The sequence below is a fragment of the Gopherus flavomarginatus genome, chromosome 1 (genome assembly GCF_025201925.1).
Source record: "Gopherus flavomarginatus isolate rGopFla2 chromosome 1, rGopFla2.mat.asm, whole genome shotgun sequence".
Taxonomy (NCBI): domain Eukaryota; kingdom Metazoa; phylum Chordata; order Testudines; family Testudinidae; genus Gopherus; species Gopherus flavomarginatus.
In genome coordinates this window covers 17,144,195-17,156,426 of record NC_066617.1, presented here as the reverse complement: position 1 = coordinate 17,156,426, position 12,232 = coordinate 17,144,195, and the positions used below count along the sequence as shown (strand labels likewise).

The following is a 12,232-nucleotide window of genomic DNA, read 5'->3' as shown; positions in this document are numbered from 1 at the left end:
GGCACCCCTAGTTCCAGCACCTATGTGCGGCAGCACCCCCAGGACTGTTACCAGCTTTTCCCGTTACTTTGGAGTACGCTCATTTATTAGGGTTACTCTTTTGGGGAGGGGAAGTCTGTGCTTCTATCAATGTACTGCTTGTGTCACTTGTGTTCTCATAAGGAGCTCTACTTCTCCTTCTGCAAGTTTCCTCCCCATGGAGTTATCCTGCAGGATCTAGCTTCCCCAGGGCTGGGTTCTTCCAGCCCCAGAATCAGACAAACACACACACACACACTAACAAACACTAACAGAGCATGTCTGAGAGGGCCGGGTCAATCAGCACTCCCAAGCTGACCCCTTATATGTCCCTGGACTCAGTAGGCTGGGTCAAACAGCACCTCCAAGCTATCACCCTCATATACCATGAGCACCGCACCGGAATAGAGTATTACTGAGCAGGCTGAGTCGAACAGCACTTTCAGTCTACCACCCTTATATGCCTTTGGACTCAGCAGACTGGGTCGAGCAGCACTTCAAAGCTGCCACCCTCATATATCCCAAGCTGTGCACGTCCCTATCCACACTTTCATGTTACAATTGTTTTAGTAGTAACCCACTTGATGAGCTAACCCCACAGGATTTTTGGGCGCTGCAGGGATATTTAGCTTAGGTGTGAGGAGCGTTGCTGCAGAGAGAGAGAAAGAAGCAACCAGCTTAACCATGATAGTTATTTATTGCCAGGTAATAACCATACAAGGGGTGCCAAACAAACAAAAACCGTGATAATATTAAATCTAACTTACATTTGATTATAAAAGTCAGGTTTAGAAAACTATAACTGATCACACAAATGAGGGTCCGAAGGCTATACCAAGAGAGAGAGAGAGCTGGGTTCTCACCACTCCGTGAAGCTGGAATCGTTCGCTGGTCCCAGGTGGTGGTGATAGCTGAGGGTCCGGAGTGCTGGAGACAGGCAGAGCTCCCAGCATGATCAGTCAGAAGATGAAGTCCCAATGGAACTGATGCAGATTTTGGATCCAGGCATCAGAACACTTACTTGAGCATGGGTAGAGGTTTTTTGTAGAGAAACAATAATAGTTCAAGGGAGAACACTAGATTTGTTTATGGATAAACTGGTGGCTCAAGGGAGCATACCAAAGTTGTTTTGTTCAGGCTAGACAATGGGAGCTGATCATTCCTGGCTTTGGGCAGAGTTCCTTGGAGGGAGCCCACAATGCAATTAGGGACCTTTGCTATTTTGAATACCAATAAAGGATTTATTACTAGAATTGGTCTGATAACTACAATGCAGGTGTGGGTTCATTTACATCTGGAGCAGAGGTTCCCCATCATGCAATGCTTCCCTGCTTTTCCGGTCCCAGAGTTCCGTGCGTTCTTACCTTGGAATCTCTGTTCTCCATTCTGTATGCTAATGAGGCAATAGATGCAAATGAGGTTAGGGGAGGTTCCTTAATCCTGTTCCCCTTGTCTGGGGAGTGGGGGGGGGGTGTTTAGGTGGGTCTCTCCCTGCCTTTTCATTGCTTTTTGTAAGTCTGTCTTCTGATCGTCTTTGGTTCAAGCAGAGGCTGAGGGGGGAAGGTCTTTTGTGAGTCAGACAGGCTGGGTACTGTGCCCTGGTTCCCCAAGAACACAGAGCTGCTAGGTAACAGCACCTCTAGTTCCAGCACCTATGCACAATGAGACAACAGCAGCAATCATGAGGGGAGGCCAACTCTGAAATACACAAAACAGAGCACATCCACGTAGGGTTTGATCAGTCTTCTAGAAAGCTGTATTGGGCCTTAGCCATCATTAACAAGAGAATGTTGATAGAGAGAAGCAAACAAGATGGTCCAAATTTATACTTGATGACACCCAATGGACTTTCCTGGAGTTACACTGGAGGTGAACCTGGCCTACTGAACTGAGCAAGCATATTAAAATTATGGACAGGATCAGCCTATATGCTGAGTGAGAGGCGTACAAGAATAGCCCACGTTCTCTTGCCCTAAATAAAGATAAGGCAAATCAAATGTCAAACTATGTGTCAGTAAAAAACACAGCAAACCGTTAGCGGCATTGCCTGTGTTCAATCGCTGCTGTGAACAAGGCAATAATGATTTGTATGTATTTTTACTGGTGAATCTTTGTTTCTCTTTGAAAATAAAAGTTCAACCTCTTATTTAGAGTCAGGTTGTGCACCCCTTGCTTGTGCTGGGCAGCACTCACGCATGCGACTACTCCCATTTATGTCAATGGTTTTATCTGGGTCGGTAAGTGCTCACCAGAGCTGCACAATGGGGCCATAGGGAAATTGTGAAGAGGGCAGTTTCCCTAATTGAAGTTAATAGTGTGTGTGTGTGTGTGTGTGTGTGTGATAATTAATACACACTGACAGTACGATGTCACAGTAAGTACTACTAGAGTTTGGTCAGAGAGTAAACTGGATCTTCAGCAGCCTCTTTACTAACATTTCTCATAGCATTTGCAGTAGCTCCCATTTGAAGCACACTGTGTATTCTAATACTGCAGCTAGACGGGACCACCACTACGTATGCAGCCGTTTTGAACGGCGTGTCCCGCTGTGTTTCATTAGGACCTCCCATCACTAGCACTGCACATTCTCCCTGCCAAGGATCACACCTGGCTTACAAAGACAAAAAAAAAGGGCCCACGTTTAATGCAAAAGTTCTAGGTTTGATGTAAGGAGCGGGATTTGCTAAAGGCACTTATAATATTCCACCCACCCAAGGTAATGGTGTTGAGGATGCAATTTTAAAACTGCTGAGGTTGCACACATGTAACATTGTGGCCATAATTTGGCCTGCAGAACATTTAGTGCTAGCGTGGCTGCATGAGAAAGAAAGAGCCTAGCCTGCCTCTCAGCTTAGCATGCCACAAAGCCAATGTAGCCTTTATACAATGGGTTTAAAACTGTAACTAATAGATCACAGAAGTAATTGTACATAAGGAATCGTCATGGGGGGGCAGCAGGGGTATGGTCCAGATTTCTTCTTGGCCCTCTGCTAGTCAATGTCTATCAATGATCTGTAAGAACATATAAAGTTATTGGTAAAACTCGCAGCTGGCACAAAACCAGGTCATATGGTAAATAATAATGAGGACAGGTCAGTTATGCAGGCTGAGCTGGATTGGTTGGTAAGGTGGGCTCATTGGAGTAATATGCATTTTAACACAGCCAAAGGCAGGGTCAAGAACAAAGGATGTGGGCCACACTGAGAAGATGGGAGGGACCATATCCTAAGCAGCAATGACTCTGGAAAGCACTTGGGGGTCGTGGTAGATCATGAGACGAACAGGAGCTCCTCTGCTGAGGCTGTAGCTAAGTGGGTGAGTGAGATCCATGGACACGTAAACAGAGGAGTATCAAGCAGGAATAGGGAGTAGTATTACCATTATATACAGCATTAGTACGACCATTGCTGGAATGCTGTGTCCAGTTGTGGTGTTCACACTTCAAAAAGGATGTTGACAAATTGGAAAGGGTCCAGAAAAGTGTGACAGTAATGATGCAAGGTGCAGAGTATGTCTACACTAGAAATGCTCTAACTGCACCACTGGAGCCTAAATCACTTACTATAGTGACCAAAGGGGTTCTTCGGTCACTGTAGTTAATCCACCACTCAGAAGGCAGTAGTAGGTTGACTGAAGAATTCTTCTGTTGCCCTAGCAGTGTGTACACCAGGGCATAGGGCAGCTTGACTATGTTGCACAGGGTGTGGCATTTTTCACAGCCCTGAGCAATGTAGTTAAGATGACCTAACTTTGCAGTGTAGACAAGGCTCTGGAGTAAGAGGTTTACAAAGCCCCATCTATTTAGTTTATCCAAGAGAATGTTAAGAGTTGACTTGCTCAGTCTACAAGTACATGGGGAAGACGTTTCTGCAGACAGCTCTTCAATCTAGAAGAAAAGGGCATAATGAGGCTCTGGTTGGAAGCTGATGCTAGACAAATTCAGACTAGAAATAAGGGGCACATTTTTACTGCAAGGTGATAAGCCGTAGTTATCCAGGGATGTGGTGGATTCTCCATCACTTGAAGTCTTTAAATCAAGACTGGATCTCTTTCTAAGGCTATGTCTACACTACCACGGTAAGCTGACCTATGCTACGCAACTCCAGCTACATGAATGATGTAGCTGGAGTTGACGTACCTTAGGTCGAGTTACCACGGGGGCTACACTTTCTCCTGTTGACTTACCTTACTCTTCTTGTCAGGGGTAGAGTACAGGGGTCTACCGGAGAGCGATCGGCTGTCGATTTGGCGGGTCTTTACTAGACCCATTAAAGCAACACTGATGGATCGATCTCAGAGCGTGGATCCCTGCCATAATGTAGACCTGCCCTAAGTGCAGGGCTGGCTCCAGGCATCAGCATTCCAAGCTGGTGCTTGAGGTGGCAATCTGCAAGGGGCGGCAGTCCCTGTTGTTTTGCCCCCAAGCAGTGTACCAAATTGCCGCCACGGGTGGTGGGGGAAGTCCGTGTGACCTTAGGGCGGCAGGCGCATTTCCATGGTGGCTGCAGTTCGGCAGCAGCTTTTATGTTTAGCTGTCCGCGGTGGCTTCAGCTAAACATAGAAGCTGCTGCCGAATTGCTGGCACCGTGGAAACGTGCCTGCCACCCTAAGGGCACTGGGACTGCCCCCGCCGCCTGTGGCGGCAATTCAGTGCGCTGCTTGGGGCAGCGAAAACTGTAGAGCCGGCCCTACCTAAGTGAGAGAAATTCTAAAGCTCAGAGAAACGTTATAGGCTTGATGCTGAGTTTCCTGGATGAGGTACAGTTTGCAGGGTTGGCAGATAGAAAAAGTCAGCTGGATCCTCAGCTATTGTAAATCAGGGTAGCTCCATTGAGCTCAATCTAACTATGCTGATTTACCCATCTGAGAATCTGGCTCAGTGTCTTTGGCATGGAAAATAAAGACACTTGAGATGGAAATCACTGAGACACGATGGAAAAACACTTGCTTCTCAAAGTGCAACGCTATGATTCTCCCAGTTACAGTAACTCACTTGCACTGCACAGGCAGAGCTCTCTGAAGATACACAGTAACAGCCTAACTAGTCAGCACATTAACTAACCTAAACTACATACAATACTGTAACCATGGGAACATTTTCATTTCCTGGCTTGTGTGTGTTTAAAGTCATTGCCTTCCTGACAGCGTAACCTCAATAGCATCAATTGTGCCTAACCCTAGAGCGCTAACAGATTTTGCACTGATCATTTATTGCCGTACTGTGCTCGCTGTCAGCCTTTACTGAAGGCGATCGATAGCGGTGGGCTTTTCAGTTAACTTCTCGAGAGTCCCCTGGGGAAGTTGTCTTATCTGGCAGCTAGAGCACAGCGCAGCCTCAGGAGTCCTGGCTCAACCACTGCCTCAGCTGCAGCACCCATACCAGTAGCAGCTGGACTCAGTGACTCGCTGGGCCCTAGATGGCAGGGACATTAACCTTTGAAGCCCTGACTCAAACCACATGGTGGGGGCCAGAGAATGAATCAGTTTCTCCTGAATACTTGTCTGCCAGAGGGGAGGGATAGCTCAGTGGTTTGAGCATTGGCCTGCTAAACCCAGGGTTGTGAGTTCAATTCTTGAGGGGGCTATTTGGGGATTGGTCTTGCTTTCAGCAGAGGGTTGGACTAGATGATCTCTTGAGGTCCCTTCCAACACTAATATTCTATGATTCTAGTCACATCCCCTTGGCTGACAGTCAACACCTCTCCCCTTTGGCTTTATATTTCTGCCACTTAATCTCTTCCCCGCTCCTGTCCCTCCAGCTCCCCTTCTCCCATCCCTCCAGCTTGGCAGGTTACATGCAGCTTAGCATGAGAGTGGGGGACATGGGCTGGTACCACTTACGACTGACCTGAGCACTGTGCAAGCAGAGAAGGTCCATTTGAGCCAATCCTGTGGCTGGCTGCATTAAGCGCCGGGCTGGGAGCAGGGAGTTGGGTAGCTTGCAAGGAACTACTCACAGCAGTGGAAGCAGATCTCCATGGTTGCAGCTGAGAGAGGGTGTATTGGGTCCTGCAGCTTTCCCTGTCCCCACTCCTCTTCTTTTCTCAGCTTCTCCCCTTTCCTGGACTAGTCTGGCACCCCCCTAAGGAGACCAGACTGCCAGTCAATGGGATTATCCATGTGACTTACAGACTCACCATTGTGAGTAAGGGCTGCACAGTCAGGCCTATAGTGAATTGTTCCTAGATGGACAACACTCTTCTGAGGCTTCCAATAACTTCTGCATGCAAGTTTTCAGGCTGAAAATCCAGCATTTACCAGCTCGCTGTCTCCTGTCAAGCCACTGTGTCAGTGATTGGAGTCAGACTACAAAGGGCCAGAGCCCAGCAATGACAACTCCACTCACAACACGGCACTAGCTAGGAAAAAATGTTGCTATTATAATGTAAAAACAAGAGGTTTTCAAACTGCGGGTCGTGACCCAGTACTGGGTCATGGAATTTAAAGCACTGGGTCATGGCGGCCTTGGTCAGCACCGCCAACCAGGCCAATAAAAGTCCCATCGGTGGTGGTGCTCAGCTCAGGCAGGCTAGTTCCTACCTGTTCTGACACCATGCTGTGCCCCAGAAGTGGCCAGCAGCAGGTCCGGCTCCTAGACGAGGGGGCCACAGGGCACCGTGTGCTGCCCCCCACCCCGAGCACTGGCTCTGCCAATGGGAACTGAGGGGGTGGTGCCTGTGGGTGAAAGCCACTTGCGTACCTCTGCCTAGGAGCCAGACCTGCTGCTGGCCACAGTGCGGTCCATGGGCTAGGACAGGCAGGAAGCCTACCTTAGCACCCCTGCTGTGTTGCTGACTGGGAGCTGCCCAAAGTAAGCCTGTGCCCCAACCCCATGCCCCAATCCCCCTGCCCCATCCCTGAGCCCCCCAAAACCCAAAGCCTCTTTCTGCACCCCAAACCCCTCTTCCCTGGACCCCCTCAAGAGCCTGCATCCCCAGCCCAGACCCCTTACTCACTCCCGCACCCCAACCTCCAGCCCCAGCCCTGAGCCCCCCCAAACCTGGAGCCCCCTCCTGCACTCCAAATCCCTCAGCCCTGCAGCCCTCACCCCTGCACCCCAACCCTCTGCCCCAGCCCTGAGCCCCTCCCATACCCCAAACCCCTCATCCTCAGCTCTGTTGGGTTGTGGGCATCAACAATTTTCTTCAACTGGGTCACCAGAAAAAAAGTTTGAAAACTACTAGTATAAACCTAACTTTTATAGTGCAGTTACCTTCCATAGATCCCAGAGCACTTTACAAAGGGAGTCCATGTCAATACCCCCAGTTTAGAGATCAGGAACCTGAGCCCCAGGGGAAGAAGCAACCTGCCCAAAGGCACACAGCAGGGCAGTGTCAGAGCCAGGAATGACACACAGGTCTCCCGAGGCCCCGGGGCAGTGCTCGATGCACTCAGCCATTTTGTTTACTAAACAGTAAGCTGCCTTTAATGAAGCTGGAGGAATTTGGGATTCTCCTCCCTTAGATATGAAACAGACACTCAGCCAAGTGTTTTGTTCCAGGCCCAGCTTTTGTGCCAAAGAGTTGCATATTTGGGATGTGTCACAGTTGTATTTGAAACAGGAGTATTTCAGTAAAAAATAAACAAATGAATCAGTAAAATAGCTAGTGATTTGGTGCACGTGGCACTTTAAAGTGCTTTTTTACTAAGGGCCCATCTACACCACAAACAGAGCTAGGTCCAGGCCAGGGGCGGCAGGCTTGGGCTCAAGGTGCTCAAGCACCAGGAATATTCAAGGCTGAGGGCTGTGCTCCATCAATATTTGGAGCTGGGTTTCTCCCTTGGCCTGCCTGGAGCGGGCCCTGCCCCCGCCTAGGAGCTTCTCTGCCTGAAAGAAAACAGCCAGTGCCTCTCTTCCTTGTTTGTGCTGCTTCTGCCTAAAGCTATAGAGATCAGGGGCAGGCAGCCTCTTGGAGCACCGGGGGAGGGGAAGAGGGAGAGGGGAGCGGGAAGGAGGCACACACGGGCTTGGGAGCTCTCTCCCCCACCCCCCCGATACCCATGGGCAACAGCAGGGGAGGCCACACATGATGGCAACCCCCCCTGCCCCGGTACCCACCATAGAGGAGGCGAGTCGGCTTTCTGGACCTGAGAGAGTCTCTAGGAGCATGTGCAATGACTGTGGTGCAGAGTGAGTGTGCTGCGGAGGGGTAGACGGGGGAGAGAAGGGGTCCCTTCCCTGGAGCTTGCTGCTGCCAGTAAGAGGAGGAGGAGTCCTCTCTGGCCCTAGCCCTGGGGAAGCCTGTCTGCATCCCAAGTTCCTTATCCCCAGCCCAGCCCCACCCCAGAGCCTGTGCCCCCAGCACCTCAACCCTGAGCACCCTCCTGCACTGTGAACCCCTCATCCCCACCCCCACCCCAGAGCCCTCACTTGAGGGGAAAAATGTGCAACTTAAATTTGGTGGTCAGTTTGGAGTATCATTGTGTTTAGCACAATACTTGATTATTTTACACCCTTTAAAGTATATAACTAGTCATATACAGGTGTTATGAAGTTCTTAATGTTTTCTCTGAATACTGTGTGGGTGCCTCAGTTTCCCCTATGCATTTCTCAAGGATCTAGATGGTGGGATAAGGGTGTGTGATTGTTGTAGAGCCCTAGAGGGCCAGTGTGATGCCGCCTGCACAGAGAATGGCCAAAACCCTGTCTCCAGGCAACTGATGGCCTGGGCCGCTCTCCTGAAAGGTGCCAACTGAAGGTGTTGGAGAACAAAGAGATCAGGTGGCTTCCTAATGCCTGGAAAATAGACAAAGGCCAGAGGAGGGAGTGTCAGTGCCTGTGAGAACTTCCGGGAAGCACATGGTGTAGAAGGGGATGCTGGGATGCTTTGGAACTACTCCATACAAAGCCAGTCAGGACTCTGGGGGAGCCTCCTCTCTCTAAGCATACTGTTTGCAGGGCAAGAAGCTTTCACCTTCCTGGGTCTGACCTCAGAGCATTCAGTATGCCCTTCCACACTGTGCACTTTCTGCAGCGAGTCTGCCCAGGCAAGTCCTGGGGCAACCACAGGTCCCTGCACCCCAACTCTGCAGTCAGACGTGACTCTCAGCCAGCTGGTAAAACAGAAGGTTTATTAGACGACAGGATTACAGTCTAAAACAGAGCTTGTAGGGACAGAAAACAGGACCCCTCAGTCAGGTCCATCGTGGAGGGTGGGGAGCCTAGACCCAAGTTCTGGGCCTCTCCCCATTTCCCCAGCCAACTCCAAACTGACACTCCCTCCTCTAGCCTTTGTGTCTCTTTTGGACAAGGGGGCCACCTGATCTCTTTGTCCCCAACACCTTCAGTTGACACCTTGCATGGGAAACTGAGGCACCCACAGTATTCAGAGAAAACATTAAGAACATTCCCACTTTGTCACAACAGGTGCAACAAAATATAATATTGTATATTGAAGCAGGCAAGTGCTGCTTCTGACTTTCCACTTTTAATTGACCCTTGTAATCTTGTGGTGCCGATGCGATGTAGCTTCATTTTATATCGGCTTACAGGGAGGGAGCGGGGGAGGGCAAGCACCACCATTTGGGGCACCACCAAAGATTATACAAACCTGCCGCCTATGCCAGAGACCCTCAGCTACAACATGGTTGCAATGTGCAGGCTGCTCAGGACCTAACACTGATTTAGCTATGTCCTATAATTAGCCTTTAGCCCATATCCAGGACAAGACTGACCTCTTTACAAACTGTAAGTGTTATATTAGATTCCCATGCTCTCTTTCCAGAAATAGATCCCCCTCCCCCCACTCCTTTCATCTCCACTCTTATCACATGCTATTATGTGGCACTCAAAAGCCAGGAGGCTCCAAACCTGGGTCACTTAAATGCAATGCATAATTTTTAACGAAAGAGGTGCTGGGGCCACAGGCACCGACTTCCTCTCTACCAGGGCCGGCTCCAGCGTTTTTGCCACCCCAGTGGTCCTTCCCTCCGACAGGGACCGAGGGACCTGCCACCAAAGAGCCAGACGTGCTGCCCCAAGCACCTGCTTGCTGCGCCGGTGCCTGGAGCAGGTCCTGCTCTCTACCCAGGCAGTTCGACCCCCTCACCCAGACCCCAAGCCACTCTACCCCTTCCCCAAGCCTCCATCCTGCCCCTTCCCGCCCCTGCTCCACCCGGATCCCCACTCCACCCTTTCCCTCAAGTTCCTACCCCCACCCTGCCTTGTCCCCCCCGGCCCTGCCCCCATTCCACCCCTTCGTCCAAGGCCCTACCCCCACCTTGCCTCTTCCCCCCCAGTTCTGCCCCCTCCCCGGAGCGTGCCCCATCCCTTGGAACAGGCTTGGAACAGGGAGGGGGAGGAGTTGATCAGCAAGGCCCGTGGCAGGCAAGAAGCACTGGGGGCGGGAGATGGGAGAGGTGGGAGTTTGGCTGAGGGTGGGTGCTAAGCACCTCCTAATTTTTTTCTATGGGTGCTCCAGCCCTGGAGCACCCACAGAGTCAGCACCCATGGCTGGGGCTCAAGTGATTTTTTTTACATTCCTAACTGATGCAGCAAGCCCAGAGGTGCCAGGGCAATGAACTGCCAAGCTCTGGTACCAGTGCCATCCTTAGGCATATGAGGCTGCATAGGGCACTAGAACATTTGGGGCACCCCTGGGTCTTAGTGCCCACCCTGCTGCTTCTTCCTATCCCTGTTCTGACCCTTCCTGCAGGCTCCCACCACAGCTGGCTGCTGCAGCCTGGTGAGTCTTCCTCTGGAGGCAGGGGCAGCTCTAGCTTTTTTGCAGCCCCAAGCATGGCAGGCAGGCTGCCTTTGGCGGCTTGCCTGCGGGAGGTCTGCTGGTCCCGCGGCTTCGGCGTACCCACTGCCAAATTGCCGCTAAATCTGTGGGGCCGGCAGACCTCCTGCAGGTGCACCCCCGAAGGCTGCCTGACTGCCGCCCTCACAGGAACCGGAAGCGCAACCCCCCCCACCCCCCATGGCTTGCAGCCCCAGGCAGTGCTTGGAGCTCTGGTGCCTGGAGCCCTGGCTATCTGGGGGGGATCTAGTACTTAAAAGTGAAAAAGCATCCAGCCTGCCAGACCTATTAGCACAACGCTGAAACTAGTCAAGAGCCATTCAAGGGGTAACGAATCCATTTAACAGGCATTTGCCAACCCCCAGGTATATGCTGTCAGTTTCTGAGTGTACCGATAAAAACAGTTGTGCATGACTGTAATATTTACTCAGAACACATTAGTCTACAGGACCTTAGTTTAAAATTTGTTTAAAAATATTTCGTTAGTGTGTTGCTGAAGTTTACAAAATCACATCTCTAAAAAATCCTTGCATAGATTTTTAGATGCACAATCTGAGCATTCATCTTTAGCCTTAAATGCTTGGATCTTCAGACATATTGTGTTTTTTTTACAAATAAATCCTTCAGAAGACCCCCCTCATCTAAAATACACATGCGAGCCTGGGCTGCCATGGGGCATAGGGGCACCAGTTTAATAATACTGCATAGGGCCCCATAAATCCTACGGCCGGCCCTGTCCAGCACAAATTAAGCACTGCATAAATGTGGATATTGCTGTAACGGTGTGTCAGGTTCAAAGGCCAGGCACAGAAATGCAGAGCTTTTCTGTCGCCTTCTCACTCTGATGTCAACTTAGGATCCTGCACAGCAAGGTACAGCTCTTCCGAGTGATACACCCTCACAGCTGGACCAGATGAGTCTTGTTAGGAGCACAAGTGAGCTTACAGCCAGATAATCTGCAGGGAAAGCCAAAATGTACATGATTTCTTAGGCCTGGTCTACACTGGATGGGGTGGGGGGTGTTGAATAGCACATAGCACAGCTGAAGTCGACGTATCTTATTTCAACTTACATCCCGTCTTCACGGTGTGGGATTGACCGCCGCGGCTTCCCCCGTCAACTCCGCTACCACCGCTCAACCTGGTGGAGTTCCAGAGTCAACGGGAGTATGTTCGGGGATCGATATATTGCATCTAGACAAGAGGCAATATATCGATCCCCAATAAATCGATCACTACCCACCAATCTGGACATACCCTTAAATTAGGTCTAGACTAGGAAAATTAGGACCCATGATTCACCCCCTGGGTAACTGCATTGAGGGTAGCTGCAATGGGCTGTGCTAATGCTGCTCATTTGAATGTTACTCACTCGTGTCCCAAAGTTACCAGCCCTCCGCATAGATTTGGCAGCATGGTCTGTTGGATAAAACACAAGGCAAGGAGAGGTGGCTTCTATTCCTAGCTCTGCTA

General features: G+C 50.4%; 1 long non-coding RNA gene across 1 annotated transcript in view; it reads right to left on the bottom strand.

Annotated features, from left to right (window-relative positions):
• Positions 1–761: 761 nt before the first annotated feature.
• The window catches only part of LOC127043219 (uncharacterized), a 39,067-nt gene continuing 27,596 nt past the window's right edge, over positions 762–12,232 (bottom strand). The window contains exon 3 of the long non-coding RNA XR_007772183.1: positions 762–1,716. This is a non-coding gene — a long non-coding RNA (uncharacterized LOC127043219). The remainder of the gene's footprint in view (positions 1,717–12,232) is intronic.